Below are 26,746 nucleotides of genomic sequence, written 5' to 3' on the forward strand. Positions count from 1 at the left end.
AAAGTAATGCCTCCCATATTATTTTTCCCAATAATAGCTTTAGCTACTCGAGGGTGTTTATTGTTCCAAATGAATTTTAAAACTGCCTGATCCACTTCTTTGAAGAATGTCATGGGTATCTTTAGAGGGACTGCATTAAATCTGTACAATGCTTTTGGGATTACTGCCATTTTAATGATGTTAATCCTGCCAATCCATGAGCAGTGAATGTGTTTCCACTTCGGTGTGTCTTCTCTTATTGGGAGTTTTATAGTTTTCTTTGTATAGGTCCTTCACATCTTTAGTCAAGTTGACTGCAAGATATTTGAGTTTGTGTGGCACTAATGTGAATGGGGTTGTTTTCTTAATGTCCATTTCTTCCCTATTATTATTGGTGTACAGAAAGGCCCTTGATTTTTTGTGTTAATATTGTAGCCTGCTACCTTGCTATATGAGTCTATTTTTTCTAGAAGCTTTTTGGTAGTCTTCAGGGTTTTCTAAGTAGAGTATCATGTCATCTGTAAACAGTAGAGCTTGACTTCTTCCTTTCCTATCTGGGTTCCCTTGATATCTTTTTCCTGCCTGATCGCTATAGCAAGGACTTCCAGTGCTATGTTGAATAGGAGTGGTGAGAGAGGACAGCCGTTCCTTGTGTCAGAATTAAGAGGGAAGGCTTTTAGTTTTTCTCCATTGAGGATAATATTTGCCACTGGCTTATGGTAGATGGCCTTAACTATATTGAGAAAGGTTCCTTTCATTCCCATCTTGCTAAGAGTTTTGATCAAGAATGGGTGTTGGATCTTATCAAATGCTTTCTCTGCACCTATTGATATGATCATGTGATTTTTATATTTCTTGTTGTTGATGTTGTGTATTATGTTGATAGATTTACAGATGTTAAACCATACTTGCATTCCTGGGATGAAACCTACTAGATCATAATGAAGATCATAAAGAAGATCTTCTTGATGAGGCATTGGATACTATTTGCCAGGATTTTTTTGAGGATCTTTGCATCTGTCTGTGTTCATCAGAGATATTGGTCTGTAATTTTCTTTTTTGGTAGCATCTCTGTCTGGTTTAGGTATCAAGGTGATGTTGGCTTCATAAAAGCTATTTGGAAGTGTTTCTATTTGTTCAATTTCATGAGAGAGTCTTGCCAGGATTGGTAGTAGTTCCTTTTGAAAGGTTTGAAAGAATTCATTAGTGAATCCATCTTGGCCTGGCCTTTTGTTTTGGGGCAGGCATTTGATTACCATTTTAATTTCATCAATAGTAATGGGGGTTTTTAGAAATGCTACACCCTCTTTATTCAACCGTGGAAGGTTATAAGAGTTCAAGAATTTATCCATTTCTTCCAGGTTCTCATTTTTAGTGGCATAGAGTTTCTCAAAGTAGTTTCTGATTACCCTTTGAATCTCTGCCATATCAGTAGCGATCTCTCCCTTTTCATTCCTTATACGAGTTATCAAGTTTATCTCTGTTTCTTTGTTATTTTTGCTAGTGATCTATCAATCTTGTTTATTTTTCGAAGAACCAACTTCTGCTTTCATTGATCTTTCGGATTGTTTTTTGGGTTTCCACTTTGTTGATTTCTGCTTTCAGCTTTGTTATTTCCTTCTTTCTCCCTATTTTTGGTTCCTTTTGTTGAGCACTTTCTAATTCTATGAGCTGAGTCATTAAGCTATTCTTCCTTCCTGATGTGTGCTTGCAAAGCTATACGTTTTCCTCTCAGTACCGCTTTTGCTGTGTCCCATAGGTTCTGATAGTTTGTGTATTTATTATCATTTGTTTCCAGGAAAGATATGATTTCCTCTTTTATTTCATCTCAGACCCACTGGTTATTCAGTATGAGGCTGTTTAACTTCCAGGTGTTAAAGTTTTTTTCTGTGTCCCTTTGGAATTCACATATAATTTCAGAGCCTTGTGGTCCACGAAGGTAGCCTGCAAAATTTCTATCCTCTTGATATTATGGAGGTATGTTTTATGTGCCAGCATGTAGTCTATCCTGGAGAATGTCCTATGTGCATTGGAGATAAATGTGTATCTAGGTTTCTGGGGGTAGAGTGTCCTATATATATCTACTAGGGCTCTTTCTTCCATTTCTCTTCTCAGGTCTAGTATATTCTTGTTGGCTTTTAGTCTGATTGACCTATCAAGTGTTGACAAAACCGTATTGAGGTGCTCCACAATTATTGTGTTGTGGATATTATTTTTCAGGTTTTTCAACAATTGTATTAAATATTTTGCTGGCCCCTCATCAGTATATATATATTTAGGAGAGTGATTTCTTCCTGCTGTACATATTCCTTGATTAATACAATATGTCCATCTTTGTCCCTTACAACTTTCCTGAGTATAAGTTTGCATCATCTGATATTAGTATGGCCACTCCAGCTTTTTTATGGGTGTTGTTTGCTTGGATAATTTTTCTCCAGCCTTTTATTTTGAGTCTATGTTTGTTCTGACTATTCAGGTGTGTTTCTTGTAAGCACCAGAAGGTTGGATTGAGTTTTTGATCCATTTCGCCACTCTGTGTCTTTTAACTGGTGCATTTAGTCCACTGATATTGAGAGAAGAACTGTCATGGGATTTAGTGCCATCTTTATATCGAAGTTTGGTGTGTCTGTTAGTCAGTCTTGTCTTAAAGTAGGTCTTTCAGTTTTTCTCTTAAGACTGGTTTTGAGTCTGTAAAGTTTCTAAAGTTTCTGTTGTTTGTCTGTGAAACCATGTATTCTTCCTTCAAACCTGAAAGTGAGTTTTGCTGGGTGCAGTATTCTAGGCAAAGCATTTATTTCATTGAGATTTGTCACTATGTCCCACCACTGCCTTCTGGCCTTGCGTGTTTCTGGTGACAGGTCTGCAGTCTCAAGGATGTTCCCTTGAATGTAGTTTCCCTTTTAGATCTTACTGCTTTCAGAATTCTATCTCTATCTGTGGGATTCATCATTGTGACTAGGATGTATCTTGGGGTGTTTATTGGGGGGTCTCTTTTAGTTGGTACACTTTGGATTTGATTGCATGTATTCTTTAGCTCTGGTAGTTTCTCTTTAATGATGTTCTTGACCGTTGATACTTCCTGGAGATTTTCTTCCTAGGTCTCCGGGACTCCAATGATTCTTAAGTTGTTTCTGTTGAGTTTATCATAGACTTCTATTTTTATCTGTTCACATTCTTTGACTAATTTTTCCTTTGTTCATTTGCTTTAAGGTTTTTTTCCAATCTCTTCTGCTGTATGGAGTTGTTATGCATCTCATCTTCCAGAGCACTAATTCTATCCTCAGCTTCTGTTACCCTAAAGGATAGGTTATCCATTTTGTTATTCAATTCATTCACTGAATTTTTCAGACCTGTTATTTGACCTGTTACTTCAGTTTGGAGTTTTCTGATTTCTGTCTTCATATTTTCTTGATTCTTATTAGTGTTCTGTTCAACTCAATCTATGGTTTCTTTGAGTTCTGTGAGCATCTTCCATATTTCTTCTCTAAACTCCTTATCTGAGAGATTGACTAGTTGGTTGGCCGTTTTCCGGTCATCAGAGTTGCGATCTTAATTCTCTATGCCTGATGCTGGCCTGCATTGTTTCCCCATTGTCATACTTTTATTGTGGGTTTTTCTATGCATTGTGGTGGTATTCTTTGGCTAAATGATGTGCATAGCCACACTTCTCTGGCTCCACCCGTTCTGCGCGGGTCAACTCACCTCTAAGGAAGGGGAGCCCTCCGTGGATGAAGTCACACACAGGATCAAATCTTAGGCCCGAGCACGCAGCAGAGAGGACAGTCCAGAGAGAAATGCTTGGCTTCAGAGATCCAGCACATTTCCTAGTGTGATTTTTCCTGCCTGTTGCATGGTGTTCTTTCATTAGAAAGAGTGCATGGCCACGAAGCAAAGTGCCACACTCTTCTGGAGCCTCTAGGAGAGCGATTTTGCTTGGCCCTTTTTGGCCCATTCCCGAGAGGTTCAGGAGACAGGACAGTAGAAAAACGTGCACAGGCAATACTCACGGTTTCTTACAGTCGGGAACCACTGGGCAGGCATAGATTTTCCATGTAGATATATTTTTATGTCCTCTCCACATTCTTCAGTCTATAATTGTTTTTGTCAAGTATGTTTGCATTAGTCTATAAGAGGTTCCCAAGTTTATTTGCTCTAGATCCACTTTCCAGAAAAAAAATTCAGCTCCCACCCCGGGAATATACTTTCTTTAATTGAATAAAGAGAAAATACCTCAACCTACAACTGCACTGAAGGCTACTACCACCACACTGTATCATTCCAGTGCCTCCTACGGCTCAGTGTGACGTACTTCAGGAAAGGCTGGTCTAACTAATAATTCAAAGTACATTGTTGAAAAGAAATGGAGACATTGGGCCTTTTGACTTGCTCTTAGTATTATGGAAATACTTTTAATGTCCCAATGAGCTGATGATAACTATAGTATTAAGTTGTATAAATTTTATCATGTTAAGGAGATCTCAATTATTTATAAGTTTTATTTTTAATCAGAATAGTTGTTGAATGTTAGACTTAAAATACATATGGAAAATATCCTGCTTTTTTGAAACCTATTGATATATTATCTTTGCCCATTACATATAATGTACAGCCCTGCAATCCTAGAAGGAAACTTACTTGGCCATGCTATGTATTTTGTCTTCCTATTGTAATTTAAAATTCTTTTGCCAATATTTTATTCAGGATTTTTATATTACTAATCATGAGTGAAAATAGTTTATGCTTTTTTTATTGTGCTCTCAATGTTATAATACCTTTAGGAAAATAATGTGAAAGGTTTACTTCATTTTATCTGGAAGAATTTGCATGACATTGGGATTAATTGTCACGAATTTGGTAAAAAATCTCCCATGAAAACATTTAGATATAATTCTTTTTTGTGGTATAATTTCTTAATCATTTTCTTTTTTTTTAATGTTTTCTTAATGGTATAATTTCTTTTTTTTTTTTTTTTGGTTTTTGGGCCACACCCTGCGTTGCTCAGGGGTTACTCCTGGCTGTCTGCTCAGAAATAGCTCCTGGCAGGCACGGGAGACCATATGGGGCACCGGGATTCGAACCAACCACCTTTGGTCCTGGATCGGCTGCTTGCAAGGCAAACACTGCTGTGCTATCTCTCCGGGCCCTGGTATAATTTCTTAATAGTTTTATCTTTCATGGAAATTGGTCTGTTTGATGGGATCAATTTTGACAATTTTTTTCTGTAAGAATTATCAATTTTATCTAAATTTTAAATTTTGCTTTGTAATAATTTGTCTTATCATGGTTATTTCTGATATTTTAAGGATATAAAACTTCAAAGACATGGGAAGTAGTATTTAATTCAAAAGGAAATCTATTTAAAATATATTCTGTACAAGAAATCAAACAATTACCTTTGAATAAACACTTCAACTATATGACTTCATCTAAAGACTTAAATAGTGCCAACAAATAGCAAGTTCTTTTTTAGCAAATTTCCTCTGTAGTGAAATGGATGTTCAGCTAAAATGACTTTCTGTGTATTGTAGGATTAAAAAATGAGTAAATCTATTTATTAGTGATGTTGAAGGCTAGAAGATGTGACTCAGTGGCAGAACAGAGGGGCTGGCACAAGTAAGCAAGCAGGAAGAAAGGAAGTAAAGAAGGAAGGCTTGGAGCTGGAGAGATAGCACAGCAGTAGGGCATTTGCCGTGCACTTGGCCAACCTGGGAAAGACCTGGTTAAATTCCCAGCAACCCATATGGTCCCCCAGCCTACCAGGGGCTATTTTTTAGTGCAGAGTCAGAAGTAACCCCTGTGCACCTGTGCACTGCTGGGTGTGGCCCAGACATCAATCAATCAATCAATTAATCAATCTATAGAAGTTGGGGCCAGAGAGATAGCATGGAGGTAAGGTGTTTTCCTTGCATGAAGAAGGTCAGTGGTTCGAATCCCAGCATCCCATATGGTCCCCTGGGCCTGCCAGGAGCGATTTCTGAGCATAGAGCCAGGAGTAACACCCTGAGCGCTGCTGGGGTGTGACCCAAAAACCAAAATAAATAAATAAATAAATAAATACATAGGAGTTTAAAAAAAAGAAGGAAGGCTAAAAAAATATCCATGATATATTAGATAGGAATGCTAGAATTAGAGGTCTCAGCATAAATACTGATAGAGGGAATTGAAATGTGTGTATATATGACATATAGTTGAAAATATATGACTATATACATTTATGTAAATGAAATTTCTGAACTCTGCATAATGAAAGGTACTTATAGTAGCAAAGAAAATCTAGCTCCTTGATCTTAGCTTTGAAATACCATGATTCTAGGGTTGAAAATGGGGAGGAAGTGAGATATATATGTAGGTGATGTCAGTAGAAATGTCAGAGTAAGGAATTATTAAAATTCTGTTTTTGGGATTGGGAATATGGTTCAGTGGTAGAGCATTTGCCTGGTAGTTGTGATCACTGGCTCCACCCTATAAGTCGAGGGTAATTCCAATAGCACTGCTATTGTGATCCACTGTGCCACACAAAAAATTATGACCTCTGGCACACTATGACAAATTATGTGTGAGAATAGCTGTAAAGTGTGTAAACTTCAGCAAGCACCATAACTAAGTATATAACTACTAGCAAGGATCATAACCTTGCTAGTAGTGTGCAAAATTACTAACCACCAAAGTTCAAGAAAACCAAGTATAAGAGCACCAAAATAAAAAAAAAAAAAAACAATGAACGGGGCCGGAGATGTGGCGCTAGAGGTAAGGTGTCTGCCTTGTAAGCGCTAGCCAAGGAAGGACTGTGGTTTGATCCCCCTGCGTCCCATATGGTCCCCCCAAGCCAGGGGCAATTTCTGAGTGCTTAGGAGTAGCCCCTGAGCATCAAATGGGTGTGGCCCGAAAAAAAAATCAACAACAACAACAAGTCACCAGAGGCCAGAACAATAGCACAGCAGGGAGGGTACTAGGCCAGCATCCCATATGATCACTGAGCCTGCCAGGAGTGATTTCTGAGTGCAGAGCCAGGAATAACCCCTACTCGCCACTGGGTTTGGCCCAAAAACCAACAACCAAAAAAAGGGGGGCAACCAGCTAACATTACAACCAAGTGTGTGAACTTCATAACCAAAGGTACAAATTTGGTTACTGTAACTATAACAAAGGGAAGGAAATGGGGGGATATTCCATTCTAATATAGAAGTGAGGAGAATATTGGGAGAAACTGTCAAAATCAACTGTCAGAATTCTGGAAACTGATTGAAGATTTACAATAATTCAAAAGGCATTTGCTCAAGAAATAAATGGCTGGTTTTCAGTAAGAACAGTAAGCTTTTTCTATTCTTATTCCCATATCCCCACCTCCACAACAGTCTAGAAAATAACAGCCTTTCAATCCTGATGAAAACTACCAACCTAGCAACCACTGAAGGAGACAGAACAGAGTTGAAATTCCTCCCAAATCCTATTCCCAGAGCACTATATTTATTTGACTTTTCTGGTACTTTTCTAGGAAAATTCCACTCATAGAACTTGTCTACTTGTCTCAATTTAGCATTCACCTTTTCTTGGGGTACTTAAAACACAACAATTGTTTACTGCTTGAGGCAGCATCTACAATTAGAGAAATACAAAAATTGACCAGGAAATTTAACAGGCAAAGTTGGGTAATAAGATTTCAATAGAAGGCTTTGAAATGCTCTGACATATTCCTAGGAGTTTAGAGAGCTACAAATATGCATATGCTTGTGTACATGCCCAGAATCTCTGCTTGACCTCAAAGTTCTGTACAAGCAGGATGAGAAGTTTAAGGCAAAGTTGTAAACAGCCTGAACATTGAAGGTATGTTTCAGAATGCTCAGAATCCTTCAGCAAAGGTTGAGAAATTTACTAATTCAGGTATTTAAAGAAATATCTATCCAATAATTAGCTGACTACTATGAACCACAGCAATAGTAAAGTGGGTAGGGTATTTGCCATGCACGTAGCAAACCCAGGTTTGATTCTAGGCACCTCATATGTTCCCCTGAGCACTGCCTGTGTGGCCCCAAAACTAAAACAAAATAAATAAAAGATAAATAAAATATCCTAACTAAATAAATGATAAAAATAAAGGTAAATAACATAAAGTAAATAAAGAGATGCCCCACCACCAGCTATAAAGTTAAAACCTTAAAACAAGTAAAAAAATAGCTGACCACATGGAGCAGAGATTATACCCACTATATATGATAAAAATGCAGACTAGAGAGAATTTAGGGAAGTCACTAAAAACAAGAGTAGCAAAATAAAAGAATCTGATTTCCAATGTTTCCTCTTGTATGTTTCATGTGGACAAAGAGGGATATCCCTCAATGGTCAGGGCTTTCTCCACTTAGGAATCTCTCCTAGATCAGGGGACCATATGGGATAACAGCGATTGAACCTGAGTCAGTCAAATGTAAGGCAAATACCTTACCCACTGTACTGTATATTCAGCCCCTCCTCTTGTATATTTTATTGATTGATTTTGAACAAAATATTATGAGACACTGAAAGAAAAATTAAGCATGATCCAAAGAGAAAAAAAGCAGTCAACAGATATTGTTTATGAGTTTACACAGATGTTGGATTTCACAATCAGACTTGTAAACTAGCTACTTAGAATGTAAAGGAACTCGTGTCTAAAGAAATAAAAATATGGGGGCCAGAGAGATAGTACAGTGGTAGGGCATTTGCCTTGCACACAGCAGTTCAGGACAGATGGTGGTTTGAATCCCAGCATCCCATATGGTTCACCATGCCTGCCATGAGCGATTTCTGAGTGTAGAGAGAGTAGTAACTCCTGAATGCCGCCAGTTGTAACCCCCCCAAAAAATAAGAAAGAAAGAAAGATAATTCTATTAATTAAGATTAACCATAAAGATAAATTATAAAGATATATTATAATAAAGATATAAATATAATATATAAAATAAATATATAGAATATATCTATAAAGATATAGAATATAAATAAATAAAGATATAGAAACACTAAAATAATACAAATTCTGGATTGAGAATACAATAAATAACTAAAGTGAAAATTTCACTAGAATGGCTCAACATTATATGTGAATCTGCAGAAGAAAGTATCAGCAGTATGAAGATAGGCCAACTGTGATTATCCAAACTGAAGAACAGAAAGAAAAATAATTAACACAGCTTCAGAATTCTATAGAATACCATCAAGTATATCACAGTTGCAAAATGCGAGGAAAGGGGGCCAGAGAGATAGCATGGACGTAAGGCGTTTGCCTTTCATGCAGGAGGTCATCGGTTTGAATACTGGCGTCCCATACAGTCCCCTGTGCCTGCCAGGAGGAATTTCTGAAGATGGAGCCAGGAATAACCCCTGAGCACTGCCAGGTGTGACCCAAAAACCACAAAAAAAAAATGCGAGGAAAGGTGCAGAAAAGATATCTGTAAGTATAATTTCTGAAAATCTGCTAAAGTAGTTACAAACTATACATTTAAGAATCTATACAATTGGGCCAGAGAAATAACATGGAGGTAAGGCATTTGTCTTGCATGCAGAAAGACAGTGGTTCAAATCCCGGCATCCCATATGGTCCTCCAAGCCTGCCAGGAGCAATTTCTGAGCATAGAGCCAGGAGTAACCCCTGAGTGCTGCTGGATGTGACCCAAAAACCAACCCACCCAAAAAAAATCTATACAATCAATACATACATTTATATATTTAAGATCACTTAATATCAATTAGATAATAGAGATCTATGTAATAATATATAATAGAGGCATAATAGAGATCTATATCTCTATGCATCATAAACAAAATCATGCAATTTGTAGCAACATGAATGGAACCTGAAGATAGCATGCTCAGTTAGAAGGAAAGGAATAGATAAAAAATGAGCTCTCTCATATGTGGAACTTGCATAGCAAGACAGCAACAATGGACCAAAGGGAACACAATAGAAAAACTGATCCACACAATCGAGTTGGGGTGGTGGAAAGTGAGATGTTTGGGGGTCTTTGGGGAAAAAAGTGGGTACACTGGTGATGCATGTGGTGTTGGAATTATATGCACGGAGAGCACTGTCAAAAGTAAATCATAGAATGGGGGCATTACACCTGGCAATGCTCAGTGGTTACTCCTGGCTCTAAGCTCTGAAATTGCTCCTGGCAGGCTCGGGGAACCATATGGGATGCTGGGATTTGAACCACCATCCTTCTGCATGCAAGGCAAACACCTTACCTCCATGCTATTTCTCCAGCCCCATATATATCTGTTTTATCTAAAAAACAAAGAATAAATTAAAACATTTATAAATTAAAAATACTAAAAGAATTCATCACGATCCCACTCTGCTACAAAAATATTAAGGGGATAATGGTGGAGAGACTGTGGCAACAGTAGTGGCTGCAACAGCAGCAGTGCAGAGTATCCTGGAGAAGCCAAGAACAGCTCCTTCCTGCACAGCCCCAAGCAGTAAAATCCCTGAAACTCCCAAGCCTGGCAACAGGGCACTGGACTCCTGGAGAAGACCACCAGATAGAAAATGAAGCTGTTAGTTCTATTGCTAAAGAAAAACATGATGACAGAGGCGGTGCTGGAATCAGCTATGCAGTGATGTTCCCAGAGTCTGGTAGTGAGGGGTGCCCTGACTTGGTCCAATGGCAGGGCTGGGAATTGAGGAATGTGACAGGGACCCAGGACCATCTGTTTGGCCTAGCTCTATGGACATTAGCTTTGAGGGAGTGAGATGACCAGCAGTGGAAGTGAGACCAGGGAACAGTGTTGCCATTGCTAGGAGATTGTCAGGGGGTGGTGCCCTGAGTTGGTAATGCAGAGATGGGACTTGGAGCTGTGGGTGTAGCTCAGACTCAAGCATACATTGGTGTCAATGGAATGAACAGACACAAGTCTAAGTTAGGCAGGTGGGCCTATGGTTTGGCCACACAGGCAGTAATGGTGTGGCTGTTAGATGACAGACTATGAGATGGTCAATAGTGACAGTGAGACTAAAGACCCACTCTGCTTCTGAACATTCTACCCGCCCTCAGCCATCCATCCAAGGTAACTCAGGCAGGACCATGGGCCCAGCCTGCATTTCAAACTAGGGTTCTTACACTCAGAGAAAAGCTTGATTTTGAAATAGGCAAGACCAGAGACCAGCAACTGTGGTGACAGTGGGTAGCTTTTGGAATCAAAAGGGCCATTGTAAACTAAGGCTAGTGCACTGAGAAAAGATCATGGCCACTCCACTTTGCTCTGTGGCTGCTAATTTCTTCTAAGCAAGAAACCCCACCACAACACATAAAAAATACCATCACACTGCAAAGTCACAATGGGAAGACAACAAAGAAACTCACCACAGTTAGTAAATGAAGAATATGTTCTGAAGACTAAACTAACATCAGCCACCTATCTCTCTGATAAGGACATTAGAGTGGAAATGTGGAGGATTTTCAAAGAACTAAAAGAAACCATGGAACTAATGGAACAAACAGCCAATAGACTCAAGAGGTTATAGAGTAGAAATGAGAAAACCTCAAACTGAAATAATAGGTCTGAAAAACTTGGGTGAAATAACAGACTGGAAGGCCTTGTTGTATATGTAAACATTTTATGGGATTATTATGTTACTGACCCTACCCTGATCGGTGATTGTGCCCTACCCTAGGGTGTGACCTGGCATTCTGCCCCCACCTTAGGGTGGTACCTGATTCTGCTTCCACCATGTTAACAGATGCCTCATGTGTTCTGGGCTCTCCATTCTCAGTCCAGCTTAAGAAAGCCGTGACAAGCTACCATAAAACCAGAGCACACACCATTGGAACAAAGAAGTTCCAAAATAGTGCTTGGTAGAAAGCATTGAAAAAATTTTAAGTTACAGCTGTATGGTATATTTTGCAGAAATGTTATATTTTTGAAAAAGGCTAGTATGTTAATTTTCACTTTATTATGTTGTTTCTATGGAAATATTACCTGCCTTTGGCTAAAGGCGGAGTCAGGATTGCAAAAGCTTATTATCATTCATTTATATTAAGGGAGGGGCACCCTGTGTTTAGGTTAGAAGTTTTTCTTTACATTTTCCTGTGATGAGCTTATGCAAACAGCTGCTCTTTTATTATTGACTAGTTTTTCCTTTAGTAATTGTAGACAATATTGTTTGTTTACTAAAAGCAAACGGGAGAATTATTGTGTATGTAAACATTTTATGGGATTATTATGTTACTGACCCTACCCTAGGGTGGTACCTGATTCTGATTCCACTATTGAGTGGTATCTGATCCCACCACTGGGTGGTACCTGATTCTGGGGGATAAAAACAAGGGTCTGTGGAAGGTGAGGGGCTGTTGGCTGGAACTGATGCTAAGGATTTGGACTTCAGACTTGTCCTCTGAATAAAACTAATATTTCCACACAAAAAAATTGAAAAAAATTTTAAGTTACAGGTGTATGGTATATTTTGCAGAAATGTTATATTTTTGAAAAAGGCTAGTATGTTAATTTTCACTTTATTATGTTGTTGCTACAGGCCTCACCAGAAGAGTAACATCTTCTGAGTACAGAATCAGTGATCTGGTAGATGAGCTGCATACCAGCTCCATAAAGTAGAAGCTGGAAAAAATCCATAAAATAAATGAACAGAAGATGGAAAAAATCCTCAAAATAAGCAAAAAGACAACAGGAAACCTTTGGGATAAGTTCAACAGGAACAATAAAAAATTCACCAGGACTTCAGAGAGGCATGAAGAAATCCCCTATGAAGAAAGATATATCGACAATATATCCAAACAAGGATGACTTTGAAACAAGAAATGGAAGAGAGTGTATTATTAGACAGCCCTGTATATTATACAGGGCTGAATACACAAAGCTGAATCACATTATTTTCCAATGCACATGGGACATTCTCCAAGATAGACCATATGATGGGTAATAAAACATACCTTCATAAAATAAAGAGGATCGAAAGTATATAAACTATCTGCTCAGATCATGATGAACTGAAAATAAAAATTAATTACAAGCAAAAATGGAGAAATAACTTTAATCCTGGAAATTAAACAGCTCAATACGGTCACAGACGAAATCAAGGAGGTAATCAAAAGATTACTGAAAAAAAATGAAAATGAAGACAATAAATTATCAGGATTTATGGGAAAAAGCAAAAGAAATATTAAGAGGAAATTTGATAGCTAGGCAAGCATTTAACAGGAAGAAAAGGCCTACATAAATAACTTAAAGGCACAGCTTAAGAAACTGGAAAAGGTCAAGACCAGCAAGAGCAGCTTTAGGCAGTGGACTGAGTTTGGACTTATACAGCACCAGTCTGAATTGAGATTAGGTATGTGAACCCAGTCACAGCAACCTATTGATCGTGAGTGAAGTTTGGGAAATTAAAGCCCCAGTTTGAATGGAGCGAAGGTCTGTGAGACCAGCAAGAGTGCAACCACTACACTTCACTCCATGGCTGCTCATTTATTCCAATTAAGGAGTTGCACCACAAACAATAACAGTATCACACAACAAAGGTTACAACAGGAAAACTCCTTAAAGTAGTCATAGTAACACTGTGTGACTTTGATGCCAGTTCATCAGAAGACCCAACCAATATATATATATATATATATATATATATATATATATATATATATATATATATATATATATATATATATATATAAACCTATATAACCTATATAACCATGACTTTAGAAAGGAAGTGTTAAGTGTTAAGGATGTTCAAGGAATTTAAAAAATTATGGAATGGACAGCCCAGAGACTGAAGAGCATAATATAAGCCATAACACTAAGAGTAGGGATGATAAAATTTCAAATAGAAACATGATAAACATAGTAGGTGAAATGAAAATCTCACTGGAAAACCTCACCAGAAGAATAACAGCCACTGAGGACAGAATTGGCGAGCTAGAAACTGAGCTGCAAAAAAAGGCTGGAAAAAATCATCAAAGAAATAGGACAAAAGACAACAGAACTCTGAGATAAACTGAATATAAATAACATAAGAATCATTGGAGTAAAAAAAAAAGAAACATTGGAATTCCAGAGACCCAGTAAGAAAATTCCTATGAAGAATCGATAGTCAAGGACATCATTGCTGAGAAATTCCCAGAACTAAAGAGGGCATGCAACCACATCCTGGATGCCCTAAGAGTACCAGCTAAAAGAGATCCAAAGAATAGTTCCCCAAAGCACATACTAGTCACAATGATGTAAAGCACAGATAGGTATAGAATACTGAAAACAAGGTGAAAAAGGGAAATTACATACGAAGAATCATCTTTAAGATTTATGGCAGATTTATTACAAGCAACTTTCAAGGTCCAAAGGCAGTGGTGGGATATAGTGACAAAACTCAATGAAATGAATGCTTCACCAAGGATACTTCACCCAGCCAGACCCAGGTTTGAAGGAAGGAAACACAGCTTCATGGATAACAACTCAGAAACTTTACAGACTCAAATCCAACCTTAAAAGAAGAGCTTGAAGGGTCTCCTTTTAAGGCTTGGAGGACCCAACAAACACCAACTTCCTACAAAAATACAGCATTTAATCCCATGACAATAAACTCAACAACAAAGGAGTAAATCTAACAATTAAAAGACACTGAATGGCAAAATGGATCAAAAAAGATGAATCTAACATTTTTCTGCCTGCAAGAAACATCAGAATAGTCAGAGAAAATATAAACTCACAGTCAAAGGTTGGAGGACAATAAGTCAAACAGCTCCCTTGAAAAGGCTGAGGCATCTAACTAATATCAGAAAGCACAGGCTTTAAGCTTAAAAAGGTTACAAGAGACAGAGATGGACATTTATTAATAATTAAGGGATATATACAACAGAAACCACACTCCCAAAGATATATGCACCCAACAAAGGTCCAGCAGAACATTTAAAATTATTGCTGATAGAGTTTAAGAAAAATATCAATAGCAGTACACTAACAGAGGGAGACTTTAACACCGCCCCATTACCCCTTGATAGGAAAACCAGGCTAACACTCAAAAAGGATATACTTGCTTGGAAGGAAAAAATGGAAGAAAGAGAGAGGCTTAGTAGATATATATAGAGCCACCATTTCCAAAAAAACTGAATACACATTCTTCTCCAATGCACATGAGAAATTCTTCAAGATATTGCACGTGCTGGGAACAAAATATACCTCCATATAATCAAGAACATAGAAATTGTATCAACTACCTTTTCAGATCATCATGCAGTGAACTACAGACACTGAGAAAAAAAAACTTTAACACCTTGAAATTAAACAGCTTACTACTGAACAGCCAGTGGATTGGATAGGAAATCAAAAGATTCCTGGAAAGAAACGAGAATAAAGACATGGGCTATCAAAATTTGTGGGACACAGCAAAAGCTGTGGAATATTTTTAAATTTTATTTTATTGAAAACATTGTGATCTACAAAGTCCTTCATAGTTGAATTTCAGATATAAAGTGAATCAGGGCCATTTCCACCACCAGTGTTGACCTCCCTCTACCAATAAACCCAGAGTGCACCCTATATCACCACCCTTTCTTCTCTGGCCTGCCAGTATAACAGGCCCATTTAAGTTTTGATTGTTAAAGTTTAGGTCTCTTGATTCTATTGTTTTGTTAACTTTGGCTTGGATATTTAGCTCTGTCTTTTTTGGTTCACCAATGCACCTGAGACCACTTGGTCACTGGCCCCATCCTTTCTTCTTAATTTTATAGAAAAATGCAAAAATATGAGGCAAAACAAAGTGATCCATGTCCTCAGGTTCTTTGAAAAATGCACAAGCCCCTACTTAAAAGATAAAAAAGAAAAGAGAGAAAACAAAAAAGGGTGTATGTGTGTGGCAGGGTGGTTTTTTTTTTTTTTGCATAAGTGCAGCAAAATTTGGGGAAAATAGAAAGGAAAAATATTTGGACTACAAACAGGGAGACCCCACCCATGAAGCATCCTGCCATAAGACCAACTAACTACAGGCTCTGGATAATACTAAGTTGTCTAACCCCAAAGTCTTTCTTCGTGGTCCCAGTAAAAGTTTTCAATCACAGTTGTCACAGTCAGGTTTCTGTAATTGGAGATCTTATAGCTTTGCAAGCACACATCAGGAAGAAAGAGCCTACATAAATAACTTAATGGCAAAGCTTAAAAATGGAAAATTACTAGCAAAATGATCCAAAAATAGGCAGATGGAAGGAAATAACAAAGCTCAGAGCAGAAAGTAATGAACTAAACAACTAAAAATCCAAAAGATCAGTGAATCAAAAGTTGTTTTTTTGAGAGGCCAGAGCAATAGCACAGTGGCATCACCTTGCATGCTGCTAACTCAGGATGAACCCAGGTTTAATTTTCAGCATCCCATATGGACCCCCCAAGCCTGCCAAGGAAATTTCTGAGCACAGTATCAGGAATAACCTTTGAGTGCCGCAGAGTGTGGCCCAACTCTCCCCACAAATAAATAAGAGACGGTTCTTTGAAAAAAAATTAAGCTCAATAAACCACTAGCAAGACTCACCAAAAAAGAGAGATAAAATAAATCAAACTAGAAATGAAAATGTGGAGATTACTACAGATACTTCAGAAATTCAAAGGGTAATCAGAGATTACTTTGAGAAACTTTATTCCTCTAAACAAAAGAACCTGAATGAAATGGATAAATTATTGGACTCTTACAACATCCCAAGGTTAAACTAGGATAATTTGGCTCTTCCAGGAAACTGAAGAAACAGAAACATTTCCAAATAATTTCACCCTGATATCAATAACAGACAGAGATGCCTCAAAAAGAAAACTACAAGCCAATATCCTTGATGAATACAGATTCATAGATCCTCAACAAAATACTAACAAATAAAATCCAGTAGTTCATCAACAATGTCATATATCATAAGATTCATTCTAGAGATCCCAGGACCATTTAACATACACAAGTTCATCAATGTAATATACCATATTGGGGGCCTGAGAAATAGCAACCATATCAACAAATGAAATTATAAAAAAATCTTATTATCATTTGAAAATAAAAGCATTTTGAAAGGTCCAACATCCATTCTTGATAAAAAAAAAACAACCTCTACACAAGATGGGAATGGAAGGAACTTTTTCTCAATATAGTCAAGGCCATATACCACAAGTCCATGGCAAATACTATGCTTAATAGGGAAAAACTAAAAGCCTTTTCCCCAAGATCTGGCCCAAGACAGGCTTGCCCCCTCTCGCCACTTCTATTCAGGATAGTACTGGAAGTACTTGCCATAGAAATAAGGCAAGAAAAAATATATCAAGGGCATCTAGATAGGCAATGAAGAAATCAAGTTTTCACTGTTTGCAAATGACATTATATTTTATTTATAAAATCCTAAAGATTCTACAAAAAATCTTCTAAAAACAATATATATAATAGTAAAGTGGCAGGCTACAAAATTAACACACAAATGTCCATGGTGTTTTTATATACAAATAATGAAACAGAAGAAAGAGACATTTAAAAAATCGCATTCACAATTATGTCTCAGTAAACCAAGTATCTTTGAGTCAAATTAACTAAAGAGGTGAAAGACCTATATGAAGAAAACTACAAAACACTGCTTCAAGAAATAAAAGAGGACACAAGGTAATGAAAACATATACCTTGATCATGGATTGGGAGGATTTACATAATTAAAATTGCAATACTTCCCAAAGTATTGTGTAGACTTAATGCAATCCCTCTAATGACACCTCTAATTACCCTCTAATGATGTTTTTCAAAGAATTGGACAAACATTCTTGCAATTCATTTGGAACAATAAACACCACGAGTCACTAAAGCAATCATTGAGAGGGAAAAAATAATCACTTCCCCCAACTTCATATTGTACTATAAAGCAATAATCATTAAAACAGAATGTTATTGGAATAAAGACAGAGCTCAGATTAATGGAATAGGCTGGAGTGTTCTGAGACTGACCCCAGGTATACAACCAATTAATATTTGATTAAGGGGCAAGAAATACAAAGTGGAGCAAGGAAAGCCTCTTCAACAAGTGGTGTTTGGAAAACTGATCAATTCAATGCAAAGAAGTGAACTCAGACCTCTCTTGAACACCATGCACAAAGGTCAAATCAAAAAGGTTTAGGGCCCGGAGAGATAGCACAGCGGCGTTTGCCTTGCAAGCAGCCGATCCAGGACCAAAGGTGGTTGGTTCGAATCCCGGTGTCCCATATGGTCCCCCGTGCCTGCCAGGAGCTATTTCTGAGCAGACAGCCAGGAGTAACCCCTGAGCAGTGCCGGGTGTGGCCCAAAAACCACAAAAAAAAAAAAGGTTTAAAGACCTTGATATCAGACTTGAAAACATAAGATACACAGAGCGTAATATAGGCAAAACACTCCATGTTATTGAGACTAAAGTTATCTTCAAAGAGGAAACATCACTGTCCAACCAAGTGGAAGCAGAGATAAACAAATGGGACTACATTAAACTGAGAAGCTTCTGCACTACAAAGTAAACAGTGACTAGGATATAAATCTACCCACGGAATGGGAGAAACTATTCATCCAATATCCATATGATAAGGGGTTAATATCTAAGGTATATAAGGTACTGGTAGAGTTTAACAAGAAAAAAACTAACATCATCAAAAATGGGGAGAAGAAATGAACAAACATTTCCTCAAAGAAGAAATAACATCATCAAAAATGGGGAGAAGAAATGAACAAACATTTCCTCAAAGAAGAAATACAAATGGCCAAATGATACATGAAAAATTTCTCCACATCATTAATCATAAGGTAGATTCAAACCAAAACAACAATAAAGTATCATCTCGTACCACAGAGAATGGTACACATCACAAAGAACAAGAACAACCAGTGCTTGCATGGATGCGAGTAGAGAGTCTCATTCATTGCTGATGGGAATGTTGTCTAGTCCAGCCTGTCTGGAAAACTGTAGAGATATTCTTCAAGATGTAGATGCCACTTTTAAGGTCAGATCCTGAGATGTAGAAGTCACTGCTGAGGTCAGATCCCGGATGAATATAGCACTCACAAAGAAGCACCCAAGAGACACTTTGGGAGAACATTGCAAGCAAGCATTTTACATACTGTACTATTGCTCCTAGCCCCTGTCGATAATTTTATTGACATTCTTAATCTGTATTATTGGAAATATTCCTATCAAGAGAAATATTTGATCATTTTTATAACAATTAGTTGATTTCTATAAACGCAGGTGGATGCCCTGTGGAGCCTGAACCTTCTCCCTGCTCTAAAATCCTGCACAGCCACAAGTCTGCCAGGGGCGATTTCTAAGCATGAGCAGGAGTGACCTCTGAGAGCCACTGGATGTGGCCCCAAAAAACAACAAACAAAAAACAAAAACCCCAAAACATTACTATATAAATCTCTTATATTGGAGGTAGGTAGAATGTGGCACTCCTATTTCTCAGACAGTATACACTTTTAAATCTGTTAACTCAAAGGAATAGCTAGCTAACAATTCCCTGGGCATACTAAAGGAATACTGCATGGTAAGGAAAATAACCTGGAAAAGCATTGGTATTACTAATAGCTATCTGGTATAAATAACACCACAGATCAATTCTCAAGTATCTAGGAATCTAAAATTCCAACATTAAAACTACAAAAACTCAAAGAACAAGGGGGAAACTAAGAAACTCATATTCAATTACAGGTAGAGCAAGTCCCCAAGCCCATCAAAAACACTTGAACCTGGTTGATGAGGTCTTAAATCAACACTCACTGCATTAAAGACAGAAATTAAACAAGCATTTCCAGTGAAATAAAGAAAAAAATAGATGATAAAGTCAATTAACTCAAAGAACTTTTCAAAGAGATTCAATACAAATGAAATTGAAGGAGCTAAAGAATACACTAGCAAGCCGTATTAGTGGCATCTCACATGGGGAGAACTGCATAGATGAATTTGAAGACAAAATACAAGCCAGCATTGATTATGAAGTCAAAAAGAAAAGGAAAACAAAAAAGAAAGGTACTTAATGAACAAAGACAAGAAAAATAATCTCTAAATTATAAAATACCAGAAGGTGAGAAAAAAGGGTAAGGGGGAGGAAGAAGTGGTAGGAGAAATAATATTTGAGAACTTTCACACACTCTGGAGAGAAGCAGCAGTGAAAATTCAGGACGACAAAATTACCAAATAAAATAGACTTGAACAGGACAACACCAATATACATAGTAATCAAAATGGTAAAAAGCAAAGAGAGAGATGAATCAAAGATAGAGCAACAAAGAGAAGAAAAACTTTAAATATAAGGGAAATAATATAATAATCAGAATATATCTTCCATATAAAAGGATACAGGTGAGAAAAGAATGGAAAATATTAAATTTACTGAATGAAAGAAACTTTCAACCTAGAGTCCACTACCTTGCAAAGCTGTCATTTAGCTGGCTGGAGGGATTAGAAACATTTTCAAATAAACAAGAGCTGTAAATATTTGTGATAACCAATCCAGCCCTGAATGAACAATTAAAAGGCCACTTATCTAAACCAAATACCCAAGTGTAGAAGCAAAAACGATGTATGGTAAAATGCAAACAGCCCTTTATAACAATAATATCCCTAAACGTCTATGGGTTAAAATTCCATAAAAAGGGGGCTGGAGAGATAGCACAGCGGTGTTTGCCTTGCAAGCAGCCGATCCAGGACCTAAGATGATTCGAATCCCAGCGTCCCATAAGGTCCCCTGAACCTGCCAGGAGCGATTTCTGAGCAGATAGCCAGGAGTAACCCCTGAGCACTGCCGGGTGTGGGCCAAATACCAAAAGAAAAATTCCATAAAAAAATTCCATAAGGAGCTGGAGCAATAGCACAGCGGTAAGAAAGACATTTGCCTGGCACGCAACCAACAGTTAGAATCCTGGCATCCCATATGGTCCCCCAAGTCTGCCAGAGGTGATTTCTGAGCACAGAGACAGGAGGAACCCCTGACTGCTGCCGCTGGGTGTCACCCAAAAACCAACAAAAAAATTACATCTAAAGGTAGAGAATGGGAGGGTGGATCAGGAAACAAAATCCATCCATTAACTTCTTTTAGAAAGATATCTTCTGGGAAAGAATAGACACATGTTCAGAGTTAAAGGATGGAAAAATTATACAAGCCAATGGAAAACAAACAAAAAAGAGCTGGGACATCCAAATTGCATTCAACTTAAAGAAAATCATTAGAGACAGTGATGTACACTACTTATTGGTCAAGACAACAATAGGCCAAGAATTACTAACTGTAACATATGTACCAAATGTCTGGTCAGCAAAGTTTGCAAGACTTTTGTTCACAAGCCTGGAGAAACAGATGCTTGGAGGTATAATAGTCAGTGGAAGATTTCAAAAAGCAACTGTCACCATTGGGTAGATCTGTTAGACAAACCATCAGTAAAAATAAAAAACTAAGAGTCCTAAATGAGGAACTAAAATAGCTGACACTAATGTATTTACTTATACAGGGCCTACCATCCTAAAAAAGCCACATACAAATTCTTCTCTAGTTCATTCAGAACATTCTCCAGGATAGACCATATTTTATTTTTATATGTCTTTATTTAAACAACTTTATTACAAATATGATTGTAGTTTGGTTTCAGTCATGCAAAGAACACCACCCTTCACCATTGCAACATTTCCATCACCAATGTCCCAAATCTTCCTCCTCCCCACCCAACCCCTGCCTGTATTCTAGACAGGCTTCTACTTCCCTCGTTCATTCACATTGTTATGATAGTTCTCAATGTAGTTATTTCTCTAACAACAATCATCACTCTTTGTAGTGAGCTTCATGTAGTGAGCTGGACCTTCCAGCTTTTGTCTCTGAGAATTACTGCAAAAATGTCTTTTATTTTTCTTAAAACCCATAGATTAGTGAGGTTATTCTGCATTTTTCTCACTCCCTCTGACTTATTTCACTCAACATAATAGATTCCATGTACATCCATGTATAGGAAAATTTCATGACATCACCTCTCCTGACAGCTGCATAATATTCCATGTGTATATGTACCAAAGCTTCTTTAGCCATTCATCTGTTGAAGGGCATCTTGCCTGTTTCCAGAGTTTGGCTATTGTAAATAGTGCTGCAACAAATATAGGTGTGAGGAAGGGATTTTTTTTGTATTGTATTTTTATGTTCCTAGGGTATATCCCTAGGAGTGGTATAGCTGGATCATATGGGAGCTCAATTTCCAGTTTTTGGAGGAATCTCCATATCGCTTTCCATAAAGGTTGGACTAGACGGCATTCCCACCAGCAGTGAATAGGAGTTCCTTTCTCTCCACATCCCCACCAGCACTGCTAATTGTCATTCTTTGTGATGTGCACCAATCTCTGTGGCATGAGATGGTACTTCATAGTTGTTTTGATTTGCATCTTCCTGATGATTAGTGATGTGGAACATTTTTTCATGTGCCTGTTTGCCATTTGTATTTCTTCTTTGACTAAGTGTCTGTTCATTTCTTCTCCCCATTTTTGATGAGGTTAGATATTTTTTCTTGTAAAGTTCTGTCAGTGCCTTGTATATTTTGAATATTAGCCCCTTATCTGATGGGTATTGGGTGAATAGTTTCTCCCACTCAGTGGGTGGCTCTTGAATCCTGGGCACTATTTCCTTGGAAGTGCAGAAGCTTCTCAGCTTAATATAGTCCCATCTGTTTATCTCTGCTTCCACTTGTTTGGAGAGTGCTGTTTCCTCAAAGGTGCCTTTAGACTCAATGTCATGGAGTGTTTTACATAAGTGTTGTTCTATATACTTTATGGTCTCAGGTCTGATATCAAGGTCTTTAATTCATTTTGATTTTACCTTCGTACATGGTGTTAGCTGGGAGTCTGAGTTCCCTTTTTCGCAAGTGGCTAACCAGTTGCGCCAACACCACTTGTTGAAGAGGCTTTTCTTGCTCCATTTAGGATTTCTTGCTCTTTTAGCAAAAATTAGGTGATTGTGTGTCTGGGGAGCATTCTCTGAGTACTCAAGCCTATTCTGCTGATTTAAGGGTCGGTCTTATTCCAATACCATGCTGTTTTGATAACTATTGCTTTGTAATACAGTTTAAAATTGGGGAAAGTAATGCCTCCCATATTCCTTTTCCCAAGGATTGCTTTAGATATTTGAGGGTGTTTATTGTTCCAAGTGAATTTCAGAATTGCTTGATTCACTTCTTTGAAGAATGTCATGGGTATTTTTAGAGGGATTGCATTAAATCTGTACAATGCTCTGGGGGAGCATTGCCATTTTAATGATGTTAGATTTGCCAATTTATGAGCAGGGTATGTGTTTTCATTTTCTGGTATCCTCTCTTATTTCTTGGAGCAGTGTTTTATAGTTTTCTTTGTATAGGTCCTTCATGTCTTCAGTCAAGTTGACTCCAAGATATTTGAGTTTGTGTGGCACTAATGTGAATGGGGTCATTTTCTTAATGTCCATTTCTTCCCTATCATTATTGTATATAAAAAGGCCATTGATTTTTGTGTGTTAATTTTGTAGCCTGCCACATTGCTATATGCATCTATTGTTTCTAGAAACTTTTTGGTAGAGTCTTTAGGGTTTTCTAAGTATAGTATCTTGTCATCTGCAAACAGTGAGAGCTTGACTTCTTCCTTTCCTATCTGGATTCCCTTGATATCTTTTTCTTGCCTAATCGCTATAGCAAGTACTTCTAGTAATATGTTGAATAGGAGAGACCACATTTTATAATATATGTATAACTTACATACATTTATAAACATAAGAATCATATCAAGCATCCTATTAGACTACAGTGCCACAGAGACTGAAATTAACCATAAAATCTTCCTGCAGAACAATTGCCCAGCACCTCCACCAAGCTCCCAAAGAAAATAATGATTACCTATACTTCTCAGGTAGTCCAGTTGAAGCTAATACCTCTGTGGCATTCTCAGAAAGGGTGGGGTAGATTCCTCTTTCTGCATGAACTATAACAGCCCAATATCATACACTACACCTTCCAACAAAGGCTCTGCTTCTTGTGTGTGTGTGTGTGTGTGTGTGTGTGTGTGTTTGGGCCACATCTGGTGATACTCAGGGGTTACTCCTGGCTATGCACTCAGACATTGCTCCTGGCTTTGGGGACCATGTGGGATGCCGAGGTATCGAACCACAGTCCATCCTAGGCTAGCGCCGGCAAGGCAGATGCCTTACCACTCAGCGTCACTTCTCCTGCCCTATGCTTCTTGACTATAAAATCAAATAATATAAGCTGCTAAATACTCTCAGGTGAGATCAGACTACAGCATTGAAAACTCTGTACTACTTTTCAAAAGAAGGCTGAGTTTTTCCACACCCATCCCACAACTGGAAACCTAGCACCCCATTCCCACCACCACCATCTTCCCAGCAGATAAACAACAGTATCGTAGATCAGTATATTTAAATAAATATTTAAAATAAATAAAAACATTACAAATACATACTCTTGAGGATGATTATTGTATTATCTTGATTGCAGTTATTATTAGAATATTTATCTTTGTATATCTAAAGCTTTTATCAATTAGTACAAATAAAATATTGCAATTGTTGTATGTCAGTAATACTTCAATAAAAACTGTTTTTTGAAAGAATAGATAAAAAAGAAAGAAAATAATAACCACTGATGCTTCTGAGGTAATTTAGGTTCAGGTTGATACCTCTGTGGTATTCTTAGAAAGTGGGGGCAGATTCCCCTTTCTGCATAAACTACAATTGCCGAATGCCACCTCTGCCAGAAATGGCCTAGCTTTGTGACTTAACCTTATCAAACTGTCAAGACACCAAGTTTTCTTTAGCTTTATAAACCTGGGTAGCTTGGCCATGACACTTCAAAGTTATAGTAGCGTCAGACCTGTAGTAACATAAGAAATCTGATAAGAAAGTTACATAGTGATTGATCAAACTCAATGAACATAAACAGTAACAGAAGGCTCAGCTATCACCAACCACAGCCCAGTTCTTAGACCCTGACTTTATTAATGCAGTAGGGAGATATAGCAATCATTTCTAATTGACCCTTGCTGATCTAAGTTTTGGTAATTCCATTTGCATTTGTGTTTTTTGGTTTTGTTTTGTTTCCTTGGTTTTTGGGTCACACTCGGCAGTGCTCAGGGATATCTGCTCAGAAATAGCTCCTGGCAGACACAGGGGACCATATGGGATACAGGGATTCGAACCAACCACCTTAGGTCCTGGGTCGGCTGCTTGCAAGGCAAATGCCGCTGTGCTATCTCTCCAGGCCCATGCATTTGTGTTTTAACAAGCAATAAGAAGTAGGGGCCGGGCGGTGGCGCTCGAGGTAAGGTGCCTGCCTTACCTGCGCTAGCCTAGGAGACGGACCGCGGTTCGATCCCCCGGCGTCCCATATGGTCCCCCAAGCCAGGAGCGACTTCTGAGCGCATAGCCAGGAGTAACCCCTGAGCGTCACCGGGTGTGGCCCAAAAACCAAAAAAAAAAAAAAAAAAAAAAAAAAAAAAAAAAAAAAAAAAAGAAGTAAATTTATTTGTGCCTGCATGGAGGCAGGCTATGGTGGTGGGTGGGGGAGTGGGGACACTGGTGAAAGAAGGTGAAACTGATGGTGGAATTTGTGCTTGAACAGATAGTGTCTTAAATCATTGCATTATAAATAACTTTGTAAATCGCAGTGTTCCAGGAGTAACCCCTGGGCATTGCCAGTTGTGGCCAAAATTTTTGGGGGGGGCCACACCCAGCAGTGCTCAGGGGTTACTCCTGGCTGTCTGCTCAGAAATAGCTCCTGGCAGGCACAGGGGACCATATGGGACACCGAGATTTGAACCAACCACCTTTGGTCCTGGATCGGCTGCTTGCAAGGCAAATGACACTGTGCTATCTCTCCGGGCCCGTGGCCAAAAATTTTTAAAAAGACCAAAACAACCTAGAATTCCTATGACAGATGAGTATCATGAAAATGTGGATATACACACAATGGAATACTACACAGCTGTTAAGGAATAATTAAATCATGCAATTTGATATAACATGCACAGAACTGGAAGATATCATGTTTAATGAAGTAATCCAGAAGAGAGATAAACACATGATGTTACCAGTTATATGTGATATTTAGAATAAGTGGAATAGGGAACACAATGGTTGAAAAGGCAAAATGCCTAGATTACCCTTGCTCCCGAATATAGAGAAGAGAAGGAAAGAAACAGAGAGGAGGGAAGGGAGAGAAGAGGCAGATGAGAAATAATGGGGCAAGGTTCACGGGGATTCAGGTACATCAGTGGTGTTAAGGAATGATAGAAATAAATACCCAAACCACTGAGTCAACAACACTAAAATGAGACCCTAACTTAAACAACCAAACTTAGGTGCCTGTAAAAATGGAAAGTTGAGAGGCCGGAGAGATAGCATGGAGGTAAGGAATTTGTCTTTCATGCAGAAGGATGGTGGTTCGAATCCCGCCATCCCATATGGTCCCCTGTGCCTTCCAGGGGTGATTTCTGAGCACGGAGTCAAGAGTAACCCCTGAGCGCTGCCCGGTGTGACCCAAAAACCAAAAAAAAAAAAAAAAAAAGGAAAGTTTTGGGCCCGGAGAGATAGCACCGCGGCGTTTGCCTTGCAAGCAGTGGATCCAGGACCAAAGGTTGGTTCAAATTCCGGTGTCCCATATGGTCCCCCATGCCTGCCAGGAGCTATTTCTGAGCAGACAGCCAGGAGTAACCCCTGATCACTGCTGGGTGTGGCCCAAAAACAAAAAAAAAAGTAAAGTTGAAGGAGGGGGCTGGCAGAAGGGGAGGGAACC

General features: G+C 38.2%; 2 protein-coding genes across 3 annotated transcripts in view; both read right to left on the reverse strand.

The window, feature by feature from the left end:
* Positions 1-26,746, reverse strand: part of ELK1 (ETS transcription factor ELK1) — a 679,088-nt gene that overhangs the window by 595,299 nt on the left and 57,043 nt on the right. The window lies entirely within an intron of this gene.
* Positions 1-26,746, reverse strand: part of SYN1 (synapsin I) — a 74,699-nt gene that overhangs the window by 30,153 nt on the left and 17,800 nt on the right. The gene's annotated exons all lie outside the window — the stretch shown is intronic.

The sequence above is a fragment of the Suncus etruscus genome, chromosome X, assembly GCF_024139225.1.
Source record: "Suncus etruscus isolate mSunEtr1 chromosome X, mSunEtr1.pri.cur, whole genome shotgun sequence".
NCBI lineage: Eukaryota > Metazoa > Chordata > Mammalia > Eulipotyphla > Soricidae > Suncus > Suncus etruscus.